The sequence below is a fragment of the Lithobates pipiens genome, unplaced genomic scaffold, assembly GCF_037356315.1.
Source record: "Lithobates pipiens isolate NorthernLeopardFrog02 unplaced genomic scaffold, aLitPip1_a1.2 Scaffold_3, whole genome shotgun sequence".
Lineage (NCBI taxonomy): Eukaryota > Metazoa > Chordata > Amphibia > Anura > Ranidae > Lithobates > Lithobates pipiens.
This window is the reverse complement of record NW_027507790.1, coordinates 256311493-256326128: the sequence shown is the minus strand read 5'-3', so window position 1 is coordinate 256326128 and position 14636 is coordinate 256311493. Positions and strand designations below refer to the sequence as shown.

The window sequence follows — 14636 nt, the reverse complement described above, 5'->3', positions numbered from 1 at the left end:
AGACCGGACCAATTTGCTGGTCAAAGACCAGACCACTTTTTGCGATTCGGCACTGCGTCGGTTTAACTGACAATTGCGCGGTCATGCGACGTGGCTCCCAAACAAAATTAACGTCCTTTTTTTCCCACAAATAGAGCTTTCTTTTGGTGGTATTTGATCACCCCTGCGGTTTTTATTTTTTGCGCTATAAACAAAAATAGAGCGACAATTTTGAAAAAACGCATTATTTTTTACTTTTTGTTATAATAAATATCCCCCAAAAATATATAAAAAAAATTTTTTTTCCCACAGTTTAGGCCGATACGTATTCTTCTACATATTTTTGGTAAAAAAAATCGCAATAAGCGATTATTGATTGGTTTGAGCAAAAGTTATCGCGTTTACAAAATAGGGATAGTTTTATAGCATTTTTATTAATAATTTTTTATTATTATTTTTTTTACTAGTAATGGTGGCGATCAGCAATTTTTATTGTGACTGCGACATTGTGGGGGACCCATCGGACATTTTTGACTCATTTTTGGGACCATTGTCATTTATACAGTAATCACTGCTATATAAATGCAGTGATTCCTGTGTAAATGACACTGGCAGTGAAGGGGTTAACCAGTGGGTGGCAGTGTAGGAGTTAAGTGTTCCTAGGGGTGTGTTACTAACTGTGGGGGGGTTGGGCTTTCATTTAGTGAACACTGATCTCTGCTCCAATCACATGGAGCAGAGATCAGCGTCACTAGTTGCTAGGCAGAATGGAGAAATGCTGTTTACTCTGCATTTCCTCCATTCGGCCGCTCCGTGAGACGATCGCGGGGATGCCCGCGGCGATCGAGTCCGCGGGTCCCGCGACCGGACTCACAGGGGTCCCGACCAGCGCGGGAGCGCGCCGCCGCCGACGCGCTCCCGATGGCAGGGCGGCATTGAATATTGGACGTACCTGTACTCCAATATGCCTGCCCGTGCCATTCTGTCGACGTACATCGTCGTGCGCTGGTCGGGAAGTGGTTAAGAACTACAAGCTGACAGCTGCAAAGGCTGTTCTTACTTGTAGTTTTCCATGCACAGATCTCTGTCAATTCATGACGCAGCCAGGTGGTGATGGTGTTTAGTCCATCCCTGGTGATGTCACATGCCTCAGCTGGTATGGCATGTAACCCCATAATAGATGGGGATATATATAGGAAAGAAAAAGTCTCCTTTATGTTTTGGAATGATCGATATCCTTTCCATGGGTGAAAGGGCCCTCTAGGTGAAGCCAACTTTCAAATATCAGTGAGTTTGCAATTTAGTAATTATGAAGGCCGTCATAAATTCCTGCTATAATAAATAGATTAGACCTCATGCCCATGGACATTTTTACAGCTGCTTTTATGTGCGTTTTTTGCAGCTTAAAAATGCCTCTCCGTGTTAGCCTATGACCTCATGCCCACCATGGCGTTTTTGAGCTGTAAAAAAAACCCAGGACTAGTGTGTTCTGAGGCTACAGCGCTAGAGCTGTAAAAATGTGAGAGGCCAGCAAAAGGTGTTAAACGCAAATTAACGAGCCTTAACGCTGTGTTAAGCCTCATCCGGAGTTTCTGTCTATTCAAAATCAATGATTCCCTATGGGAGCCCATTAATTTGAATAGAAGTCACACCAGAAGTTGGATCAAGATGATCCGACTTGCGGTGCGACTTGTGTGCCGAGAATCTTGAAGGGGGAACCCTGCCAAAAAGTTAAAAAAATATTCTGCGTGAGGTTCCCTCCCCCAAGATGATACCATACCCTTCGGTCTGGTATGGATCTTAAGGGGAAGCCGAACGCCCAAAAAAATGGCATGGGGGTCCCCCCAAGATCCATACCAGACCCTTATCCAGACCCTTATCCGAGCACGCAGCCCGGCAGGTCAGGAAAGGGGGTGGGGCGAGCGAGCGCCCTCCCCCCTCCTGAACCGTACCAGGCCACATACTCTCAACATGGGGGGTAGGTGCATTGGGGCATGTAATAAGCCTCTCTTCATATACTAGGGATACACTTGATCTTTTGAAGAAGATTGAGGGTATGGTGATCCCTCCCGATGCCCTCCTCATGACTTTAGATGTGGAAGCTCTATATTCCAGCATCCCTCACGAGAAGGGCGTTGGGACGGTACGCACCTTCCTATACGAAGAACCACAGTCTAGATGGAAATACAATGAATTCATTTTAACCCTTCTCAATTTAGTTCTGACACATAACTGGTTTAGTTTCAATGGGTCCCACTACCTCCAGGTGCAGGGTGTCGCTATGGGTAGGTGCTATGCGCCGGCCTATGCGAACCTGTACCGGGGGGTGGGAACGTGACATATTCTCAGATGAATCCCTTTCTGATTTTACTGATCATGTGATGTCATGGATGCGTTACATTGATGACATTTTCATAATCTGGACAGGAACAATTACAATGCTGACTAAATTCATTAAAGTAACTAACATCAATACATATAATTTGAAGTTCACTCTTAACACAGACTCTGAAAAAATTACCTTCTTAGATTTGGAAATCTTTAAGGATAAGAATAACTGCTTGGCCACTAAATTGTTCCGTAAAGAAACTGCAGGGAACACCCTACTCCATGCAGTGAGCGCCCATCCTGCACCTTTAGTGAGGAATATTCCCTATGCACAATATGTCAGACTACACAGAAACTGCACTCACGATAAGGACTTCTATAGGGAAGCTTGCCTTCTTCATACACGATTGCTAGCTAGAGGCTATAGCAAATCCCTATTGCGAAAGGCCTATAACAGAGCCTGTAGAGAACCTAGAAACACTTTATTATATTCTAAGAAAAACCATAGCTGTGAAATAAAAACTGATTTGAGACTCGTTACGCGTTTTTCATCCCAACATGAAGAGGTTCGCAACATCCTTACAAATCACTGGCATATCCTACACCAAGACTCCATAATTAAAAAACATATAGGAGCAAAACCCTGTCTAACATTTAGACGAACCACCTCACTACGGGACTGCCTGGTATCTAGTTTTTATTCGACAAACATACAAGACACAAGGAGATGCAATGGACTATACAAATGTGGGAATTGCGATTTCTGCCCCTGGATTAGACAGGGTGCAGAAATCACACTTCCTAATGGAGAGTTCTTCCATCTAAATTTCAGAGCAGATTGCAAAACGCAGGGTGTAGTATATCTAATGATCTGCACTTGCGGAGCCTTTTATGTCGGAAAGACTATTAGATGTCTATGGCAACGCATCAAAGACCATGTTTATGTATCATCTAATGGAAAAATGCTAACGACGATCAGTAGACATATTGATCTATGCCATGCGTTTGATGCAACCTATGTCACGTTCAGTGTCCTGGAGACTATACCAAAAGACCCACGTGGGGGTAATTGGGACAAGCGCATTTTACAAAGAGAGACTGTATGGATCGAGAGACTTAATGCCACTCAAAATCCAGGCCTGAACGAGACCCAATCACATAAACCATTTCTCTAAATTTTCTTTAAATAACAAAAAACTTTATTTTATTTTTTTTCTCTTTGATCGTTTGCCAGACCTCCTGATACCACTGTGGATATTAGGATATCTAGATACTGTCCTCTAATCTTAAGTAGCTGTATACGGCATCGGGGTTCATTTAAAATATATATAGCGTACATGTGATTCAAATCTATGTTTTAATATTACTATTTTTAAATGTTGTGCCCCCAACTACGGGAATGATGTTGCATTGTGTTTTTGTTTTTTTTTGTTTTTTTTGTGTGTGTTGACTTTTGGACCGATTTGATTGCAGTATGCGGCCACATGAGCGCCACCCATAGTGACCCTGCACCTGGTGTTTTGGGGTCTGTGGGTTGGCGCTGCCCCACGGGGGAAGTCGGTGTGTACCCACTCTCCCTTGGGGTTCGCCTCGGGTTGCTGGACTCGGTCTACCCACCGGCGGGGAGGTGGTTGTGTGGTGTCCCCTTCCTATTCGGCGTGGTTGTTTGGTTAAGGGGCGGGACATGTGATCCGCCCCCTTCCAGCATGCGCGCCGACTGCGAGGACCTTGCACTTCCTGTCCGCTGCATTTTGGCTGACCGGGGCCACCCGAGGGGGCGTGGTCGGGCTGGTGAATGTCACTTCCGCTGATCGCGGAGTGACATCACTACCGGGACGGCTGTGCATAAGTTGGACGCGTGGAGCCGGCGTCCTACCTCCTGACCAGGCGAAATACTATAGGGGTTACAAGGTTCCCCTCCTTACTTGGGACTACCTGGGAGAGGCCGCCTTCAATTCACCTGTTTGAAGAGACTATAGGAATTGGCCATTTAAACTTAAAAGGTGATATAACAACACACTAACTTTTTTCTTTGTTTTCTTACTATGCTGCTATGAACACATGTTGAGCACATTTATATTGTGCACTATTCCCTTTTTTCTTTTTCAATTATCATTTATCAATTATGCCTTGTACACTTCATAATATGCACTAACTAAATGTACTCGTTACTGAATATAAAAAGTCCCAATTAAATGATGGATAATCTGTTGAACCAGTTTTTTGCAATCTCACATTGCTTTACTTATTTTTTAACCACTTAACGACCGCCGCATGCCATTGTACGTCATCACAATGGCATGTACAGGCACAAGCACGTACATGTACGTGCTCGCCTTCCGGCGGGTGGGGGGTCCGATCGGACCCCCTCCCGCTGGATGCGGCGGTCCGTTTCGCTTCAGGAGCGATCTGGGATGAGGGGATGGCCGTTGGTTTCTGGCTCCTGGCGAATGAGAAGTTTCCTCCCACTGTGTATTGTATACACAGGCAGGGAGGAAGTGATGTCATTCTCCTCGGAGCGGTCTTTTTGACCGGACTACGAGGAGAAGACTAAAAGTAAGTGCACCAAACACTACACTGACACTAACTAACACACAGGCACACAAACCCCCCCCCGATCACCCCCCCCGATCGCCCCCCTCCCCCCCCCAGTCACAGTGTCACTGATTGCAGTGATCATTTATTTACTGATCACTGCATTCAGTGTCAGTTGTAAAAGTAAAAACTGTCAGGGCAGTTAGTGTTAGGTCCAGGGTAGCCCCCTACCACCCCCCAATAAAGGTTTAACCCCCTGATTTCCCCTAATTAACCCTTTCACCCCCTTTTGCCAGTGTCACTAAGCGATCATTTTTCTGATCGCTGCATTAGTGTCGCTAGTGTCGCTAGGTAGCTAGTTCTTTTTTTAGGTTCACCGCCAGGTTTTTATAGCGCTAGGTACCCCGATATACTACCAAATAATGGTTTTAACCCCCTGATTGCCCCTAGTTAACCCTTTCACCCCCTTTTGCCAGTGTCACTAAGCGATCATTTTTCTGATCGCTGCATTAGTGTCGCTAGTGTCGCTAGGTAGCTAGTTATTTTTTTAGGTTCACCGCCAGGTTTTTATAGCGCTAGGTACCCCCATATACTACCCAATAATGGTTTTAACCCCCTGATTGCCCCTAGTTAACCCTTTCACCAGCGATCACAGTATAAGTGTCACTGGTGACGCTGGTTAGCCAGTTAGTTATTTAGGTTCCCCGTCAGGTTTTTATATAGCGCCAGGGACCCCCATATACTACCTAATAAAAATTTGAACCCCCTGATTGCCCCTAGTTAACCCTTTCACCAGTGATCACCGTATACGTGTTACGGGTGACTCTGCTTAGTTAGTTTGCTTTTTATAGCATCAGGGCACCCACCATTTATTACCCAATAAAGGTTTAACCCCCTGATCACCCGGCGGGCGATATCAATTAGGTTTTAGGGTCAGGGTCTGCGTCGCCCCAGGCAGCGCTAGGTTAGTGCCAGTACCGCTAACACCCACGCGCAAAGCATACACCTCCCGTAGTGGTATAGAATCTGAACAGATCAATATCTGATCTGATCAGATCTATACTAGCGTCCCCAGCAGTTTAGGGTTCCAAAAAAAACGCATTGTTAGCGGGATCAGCCCAGATACCTGCTAGCACCTGCATTTTGCCCCTCCGCCCAGCCCACCCAAGTGCAGTATCGATCGATCACTGTCACTTACAAAACACTAAACACATAACTACAGCAATCGCAGAGTCAGGCCTGATCCCTGCGATCGCTAACAGTTTTTTTTGGTAGCGTTTTATATTTAAATCCGGAAGGCAGTGCTTGGTTTTCGGGGTCCAGTACGTGGCTAGGCTCCCAAAAAGTCCCCCACATGTGGTATCCCCGTACTCGGGAGAAGCAGCAGAATTTATTTTGGGGTGTAATTTGACTTATGCCCATAGCATGTGTGAGCAATATATCATTTAGTGACAACTTTGTGCAAAAAAAAAAAATTGTAATATTCCTGCTTGTGGCAAAATATAAAATATTTCATGGACTCAACATGCCTCTCAGTAAATAGCTTGGGGTGTCTACTTTCCAAAATGGGGTAATTTGGGGGGGTTTTGTGTTTATTTGGCATTTTATGGCCTTCGAAACTGTGATAGGTAGTGAGGAGTGAAATCCAAAATTTGCACCCTTATGCCGCGTACACACGATCAAACAAGCGGGTGGAAAAGTCCGGCAAACTCAAGTCCGCCGGACAATCCCCCCGTGTGTAGCCTCCAGCATACTTTTTTGACCCGAAAGTACGGCGTACTTAGAAAGTAGTTTTACACTCCAATCTTACCGCCGGACTCGCATTTCGGCGGACAATCCGGCCGTGTGTGTGCCAGTCCGCCGTACTTTTGAAATGAGCGGACTTTTCCCGCCCGGAGAAAAGTCCGCTCATTTCGAGCGGGTCTCCAGGTAGGCGGGGCCAGCGAAGGATACGTTGCTGGCCCCGCCGCCTGGTATGGACTTAAAGGGGAACCCCAACGCTGAAAAAAATCCGCGTGGGGGTCCCCCCAGGTCCACATCAGACCCTTGTCCGAGCACGCTACCCGGCCGGCCAGGAAAGGGGGGGACGAGCGAGCGCCCCCCCTCCTGAGCCGTACCAGGCCGCGTGCCCTCAACATGGGGGTGCCTTGGGGAAGGGGGGGCCGCGCGGCCCCCCCACCCCAAAGCACCTTGTCCCCATGTTGATGAGGACAAGGGCCTCTTTCCGACAACCCTGGCCGTTGGTTGTCGGGGTCTGCGGGCGGGGGGCTTATCGGAATCCAGGAGCCCCCTTTAATAAGGGGGCCCCCGGATACCGGCCCCCCACCCTATGTGAATGAGTATGGGGTACAATGTACCCCTACCCATTCACCTGTAAAATAAAGTACAAAAAAACACAACACACAAGATAAAATAGTTTATTGCACAGCTCCGGGGGTCTTCTCCCGGACTCCTCTGCTATCTTCTTGTAGCTCTTTTACTAGCGGCGGAGCCCGGCTTTCTTCCTCGCCGCCAGCCTCTTCTTCCGACTTTGGGGGTCTTGTCCCCCTCTTCGGTTCTTCTGCCGGGCCACCGCGCCTTCTTCTAGCTCTTTTACAGGCGGTGGCCCGGTCTTCTGTCGCCGCCGCCACCTTCCGTTCTTCTGTTCTTCTGTTCTTCTTCTTCTTCAGATGTTGCCTCGCCGAGTCCTCCGCTCACAATGACAGGGACCGGGCACGCGACGACTTATATAGGGACAAGGGGAGGGGTCTTCGGTTGATGTCACATGGGTTGATGTCACATGGTGACAGTCCCAGCATCCTCCGGGACTGTGACATCGTAAGGGGGCGGGGTCACCATGTGACAACAACCCATGTGACATCAACCGAAGACCCCGCCCCTTGTTCCTATATAAGTCACCGTGTGCCCGGTCCCCATCATTGTGAGCGGAGGACTCGGCGAGGCAACATCTGAAGAAGAAGAAGAAGAAGAACAGAAGAACAGAAGAACGGAAGGCGGCGGCGGCGACAGAAGACCGGGCCACCGCCTGTAAAAGAGCTAGAAGAAGGCGCGGTGGCCCGGCAGAAGAACCGTAGAGGGGGACAAGACCCCCGAAGTCGGAAGAAGAGGCCGGCGGCGAGGAAGAAAGCCGGGCTCCTCCGCTAGTAAAAGAGCTACAAGAAGATAGCGGAGGAGTCCGGCGAGAAGACCCCCCGAAGACGGAAGACCCTCGGAGCTGTGCAATAAACTATTTTATCTTGTGTGTTGTGTTTTTTTTGTACTTTATTTTACAGGTGAATGGGTAGGGGTACATTGTACCCCATACTCATTCACATAGGGTGGGGGGCCTGTATCCGTGGGCCCCCTTATTAAAGGGGGCTCCCGGATTCCGATAAGCCCCCCGCCCGCAGACCCCGACAACCAACGGCCAGGATTGTCGGGAAGAGGCCCTTGTCCTCATCAACATGGGGACAAGGTGCTTTGGGGTGGGGGGGCCGCGCGGCCCCCCTCCCCAAGGCACCCCCCATGTTGAGGGCACGCGGCCTGGTACGGCTCAGGAGGGGGGGGGCGCTCGCTCGTCCCCCCCTTTCCTGGCCGGCCGGGTAGCGTGCTCGGACAAGGGTCTGATGTGGACCTGGGGGGACCCCCATGCCGATTTTTTTCGGCGTTGGGGTTCCCCTTTAAGTCCATACCAGGCGGCGGGGCCAGCGACGTATCCTTCCCGGGCCCCGCCTACCTGGAGACGCGCTCGAAATGAGCGGACTTTCCTCCACGTGTGTGGGCGAGTCCATTCATTTCAAAAGTAGGGCGGATAGTACGGCGGACTTAGTACGCCGTATTAGTCCGCTGAAAAAGTGCCGCGTGTGGGCAAGTAGCCCGTTCGGAAAGTCCGACGGACAGTCTTGCGGGAAGTCCGCCAGACTAAGTACGTCGGACAGACGGCTACGTGTGTACGCGGCTTTAGAAACCCTGAAGGCAGTGATTGGTTTTCGGGGTGCCGTACGCAGCTAGACTCCCAAAAAGTCCCACATATGTGGTATCCCCGTACTCAGGAGAAGCAGCAGAATATATTTTGGGGTGCAATTCCACATATAACTATGGCATGTGTGAGCAATATATCATTTAGTGACAACTTTTTGTAAACTTTTTTTTTTTTTTGTGTCATTATTCAATCACTTGGGACAAAAAAAAATATTCAATGGGCTCAACATGCCCCTCAGCAATTTCCTTGGGGTGTCTACTTTCCAAAATGGGGTCATTTGGGGGGGGTTTTGTGTTATTTTGGCATTTTATGGCCTTCGAAACTGTGATAGGTAGTGAGGAGTGAAATCGAAAATTTGCACCCTTAGAAATCCTGAAGGCAGTGATTGGTTTTCGGGGTGCCGTACACGGCTAGACTCCCAAAAAGTCCCACATATGTGGTATCCCCGTACTCAGGAGAAGCAGAAGAATATATTTTGGGGTGCAATTCCACATATAACTATGGCATGTGTGAGCAATATATCATTTAGTGACAACTTTTTGTGTGTCATTATTCAATCACTTGGGACAAAAAAAAATATTCAATGGGCTCAACATGCCTCTCAGCAATTTCCTTGGGGTGTCTACTTTCCAAAATGGGGTCATTTGGGGGGGGGGGGGGGTTGTACTGCCCTGCCATTTTAGCACCTCAAGAAATGAGATAGGCAGTCATAAATTAAAAGCTGTGTAAATTCCAGAAAATGTACTCTAGTTTGTAGACGCTATAACTTTTGCGCAAAACCAAAAAATATACGCTTATTGACATTTTTTTTTACTAAAGACATGTGGCTGAATACATTTTGCCCTAAATGTATGACTAAAATTGAGTTTATTCGATTTTTCTTATAACAAAAAGTAGAAAATATCTTTTTTTCTCAAAATTTTCGGTCTTTTTCCATTTATATCGCAAAAAAATAAAAATCGCAGAGGCAATCAAATACCACTAAAAGAAAGCTCTATTTGTGGGAAGAAAAGGACGCAAATTTCGTTTGGGTACAACATTGCATGACCGCGCAATTACCAGTTAAAGCAGTGCAGTGCAAAATTGTAAAAAGACCTCTGGTCCTTAGGCTGTTAATTGGTCCGGGGCTGAAGTGGTTAACACATTATATTCCTTTACACAATGTTGAATACATATTCGTCCCCTATATTAAATTAAGATATATTAAATTTTCTTATTTTTACAAACACCCTAAAAAATATTTTATTTGATTTTGTTTATGCGGAATACGGGGCAATATAACCCCCTCCTGTTTTTGGCCGCCTCACACTACAAAGTACCTGAAGCCTTTATGCTAACCGCAGGCTCTTATTTAGATCAAAGTGTGGTGTCGAAGTGAAAATCGTTTTTTATCTACTTGGAAAAATATTTTCCTCGCATTTCTCTTCTCCCTCCTGCATATTTCTCTTGGGGTGCACCCATGAAGAAACGTAAGTAAATCTATTAAAATATTGACACTCTATGCACGAAAATTAAATGTCACACCCATTCCCATATTGCTTCAAGTAATGAGAGTCCTCACAACACATACTCCCCATCCATCCCCTCTTTTTTCTTTTGTCTCCCTCCCCCCTTTTCTTTTTTTTTATTTTTTTTTATTTTATTACACTCATATATTTTTTATTGCTTAATTTAACAGATTGTATAAATATATGTGAAATACTTTATGATTTTGATCTGATTGATATATTTTCTGTATTGTAGAAAATTGTTAAAGCTCCTGAGGAAGCGTTGCCAAAAAAAGCGAAACATGTAGAGCGCCAGAACATATGTGAGATCTAGTTCTGTAACTGATACCCTGTCTAGTGTATTTCCTGTTTTATCTTAGAATATTAATGTACAACTTGTCACCCTTTGGGTATATATAATTAATGGAAATGAATATGGATATTGTCTAGATTGTACTAACATAGACAGGATACAAAGCAGTACTTGATATGTTTTTATTTTCCCTTTTTCCTTTCTTTTAATTTTTAGTTTTTGTTTTATAAATAAATATTTTTGAATATATCTTTTTTCTTATTTTTTTTTTTCATATATATTAAATTTTGCCTAAAAAGTCCAATAGAACCAACACTTTTCCTTGAGGTCTTTTGTGTGAAGGTTTTTTTTTCTCTTCCCCCTTCCCCTTTCCCTTACAATTTTTAATTGAAGCTATGATGAGGACGTGGCAATTGGTTTTTTGACCTTGGAGTGTATCCACAGAAACCACCCTGTGATAGATACACATTTCTATTTAGGGGCCAGATTGTCGCTTATGTATTTGCCTCTGCTACAGAAATTACTTAAAGGATAAGTAAAATAAATTAATGCACATCTTTTGCTGGTAAAAAAAATCTGCATTTCTTTTTTTTAAATTATTGGGCACCTGTGTAAAGCATTGCACCTGCGGTCAGCAGATAGTGGGTGCAATATAGGGCTCTTGCAGACTGTAAGTGTAAGCTGTCTGCTTGTACCTTGTACGAGCAGACAATTAAGCTGGCCATACACCTATAGATTATCTGCAGATTTTCTATGTTTAGATGGAAAAAGTGGGAGATTCCTCCATCCACAAAGTTTAGAGAACATGGAGAAATCTGTTGCACTTTTTCCATCTAACCATAGAAAATCTGCAAATAATCTATAGGTGTATGGCCAGTTTTACACACTGGCAAGAAGCATCAAAGAAGTACCTAGAGTAGCAACAGCGCCCTGGTAGTTCATTAAGAACTACAAGCTGACAGCTGCAAAGGCTGTTCTTACTTGTAGTTTTCCATGCACAGATCTCTGTCAATTTATGACGCAGCCAGGTGGTGTTGGTGTTTAGTCCATCCCTGGTGATGTCACATGCCTCAGCTGGTATGGCATGTAACCCCATAATAGATGGGGATATATATAGGAAAGAAAAAGTCTCCTTTATGTCTTGGAATGATCGATATCCTTTCCATGGGTGAAAGGGCCCTCTAGGTGAAGCCAACTTTTAAATATCAGTGAGTTTGCAATTTAGTAATTATGAAGGCCGTCATAAATTCCTGCTATAATAAATAGATTAGACCTCATGCCCATGGACGTTTTTACAGCTGCTTTTATGAGCGTTTTTTGCAGTTTAAAAATGCCTCTCCGTGTTAGCCTATGACCTCATGCCCACCATGGCGTTTTTGAGCTGTAAAAAAAACCCAGGACTAGTGTGTTCCGAGGCTCCAGCGCTAGAGCTGTAAAAATGTGAGAGGCCAGCAAAAGGTGTTAAATGCAAATTAACGAGCCTAAGTGCTCATGCACACGGACGTTTTAAAAAACTGGCTGCAAAGCTAGCTCCGCCGCCTGGAAAAATCGGCGTTTTTTAGCGTTAAGTAGCGTTTTTAAACAAACACATCTCTTGGCGATAGCACTCAGAAAACAAAGAAAATATGGTGCGCGTTTGTGCGCGTTTTCCCGCGATTCGCGTTTTTACAGCTCTAGCTCCGCGCCAGGGAACGCACTGGTCCTGGGTTTTTTTTACAGCTTAAAAACGCCTATGCCATTTGCAGCTAAAAAACGCCTAGGTGGGCATGAAGCCATAGACTAACATGGACAGGCCTTTTTAAGCTGCAAAAAACGCTCAAAAAAGTGGCTGTAAAAACGTCCGTGTGCATGAGGCCTTAACGCTGTGTTAAGCCTCGTCCGGAGTTTCTGTCTATTCAAAATCAAAAATTCCCTATGGGAGCCCATTGATTTGAATAGAAGTCACACCAGAAGTTGGATCAAGATGATCTGACTTGTGGTGCAACTTGTGTGCCGAGAATCTTGAAGGGGGAACCCTGCCAAAAAGTTAAAAAAATATTCTGCGTGAGGTTCCCTCCCCCAAGACGATACCATACCCTTTGGTCTGGTATGGATCTTAAGGAGAAGCCACACACCAAAAAAAATGGCGTGGGGGTCGCCCCAAGATCCATACCAGACCCTTATCCGAGCACGTAGCCCAGCAGGTCAGGAAAGGGGGTGGGGACGAGCGAGCGCCCTCCCCCCTCCTGAACCGTACCAGGCCACATGCTCTCAACATGGGGGGGTGGGTGCATTGGGGTAGGGGGGCCCTGCACCCCCCACCCCAAAGCACCTTTCCCCATGTTGATGAGGGCAAGGGCCCCTTCCCGACAACCCTGGCCGTTGGTTGTTGGGGTCTGCAGGCGGGGGGCTTATTGGAATCTGGGAGCCCTCTTTAATAAGGGGGCCCCCAGATCCAGGAACCCCACCCTATGTGAATGAGTATGGGGTACATCGTCTGCTGGGGTCTTCTGCTCTTTTGCCCACTCTTTTGCTAGCTCTTGCCCGGTCTTCTCTGTTGTCTTCTTCCCTCTGCTCTTCGTCCGAGGTTACGTAGTTACATAGTTAGTCAGGTTGAAAAAAGACACAAGTCCATCTAGTTCAACCTTAAAAACAATAAATAAATCAAAAATATCGTACAATCCAATATACCCAATTTTATGCCCACAGTTGATCCAGAGGAAGGCAAAAAAAAAAAACAGCAGAGCATGATCCAATTTGCTACAGCAGGGGAAAAAAATTCCTTCCTGATCCCCCAAGAGGCAATCGGATTCTACTTGGATCAACTTTACCTATAAATGTTAGTACCCAGTTATATTCTGTACATTCAGGAAAGTATCCAGGCCTTTCTTGAAGCAATCTACTGAGCAGGCCAGAACCACCTCTGCAGGGAGTCTATTCCACATTTTCACAGCTCTTACTGTGAAGAAACCTTTCCGTATTTGAAGATGAAATCTCTTTTCCTCTAGACGTAAAGAGTGCCCCCGTGTCTTCTGGGTTGACCGTACAGAGAATAACTCAACACCAAGTTCACTATATGGACCCCTTATATATTTGAACATGTTGATCATATCCCCCCTTAATCTCCTCTTCTCAAGAGTGAATAAATTCAGTTCCTCTAATCTTTCCTCATAGCTGAGCTCCTCCATACCTCTTATCAGTTTGGTTGCCCTTCTCTGCACTTTCTCCAGTTCCCCGGTATCCTTTTTGAGAACTGGTGCCCAAAACTGAACTGCATATTCCAGGTGAGGTCTTACTAATGATTTGAACAGGGGCAAAATTATATCTCTCTCTCTCTGGAGTCCACACCTCTCTTAATACAAGAAAGGGCTTTGCTCGCTTTGGAAACAGCAGCTTGGCATTGCATGTTATTATTGAGCTTATGATCTACCAAAACCCCCAGATCCTTCTCCACCACGGATTCCCCTCAGTTGTGCTCCCCCTAGCATGTATGATGCATGCATATTCTTAGCCCCCAAGTGCATAACTTTACATTTATCAACATTAAACCTCATCTGCCACATAGTCACCCAATTAGACAGAGCATTGAGGTCGGCTTGTAAATTGGAGATATCCTGTAAGGACGTTATTTCACTGCATAGCTTGGTGTCATCTGCAAAGACAGAAATGTTACTTTTGATCCCAGACCAATATCATTTATAAAGATAGTAAAAAGTAAGGGTCCCAGCACTGAACCTTGGGGTACACCACTGATAACCTTAGACCATTCAGAGTAAGAATCATTAACCACTACTCTCTGAATTCTGTCTTTTAGCCAGTTTTCTATCCATTTACAAATTGATCTTTCCAAGCCTAGACTTTATCTTACACATGAGCCGTGTGGGGAACTGTATCGAACGCTTTTGCAAAATCCAAGTATACCACTCCACCGCCACCACTCTGTCCAAGGTTTTACTTACCACCTCATGAAAAGAAATCAGGTTTGTCTGACAACTTCTGTCTTTCATGAATCCATGCTGTCTGTTGCTTAAAGTGTTTTTTTCCAGTAAGAATT

General features: G+C 45.6%; 1 protein-coding gene across 2 annotated transcripts in view; it reads left to right on the top strand.

Moving 5' to 3' along the window:
- Positions 1 to 4147: 4147 nt before the first annotated feature.
- Positions 4148 to 14636, top strand: part of SIGLEC15 (sialic acid binding Ig like lectin 15) — a 185244-nt gene continuing 174755 nt past the window's right edge. The window contains exons 1-2 of one of the 2 annotated variants that reach the window (XM_077463074.1): positions 4148 to 4310; positions 10547 to 10613. The gene's annotated coding sequence lies outside the window, so the exon portion shown is untranslated. The remainder of the gene's footprint in view (positions 4311 to 10546; positions 10614 to 14636) is intronic. The other variant, XM_077463075.1, reaches the window with a different exon arrangement.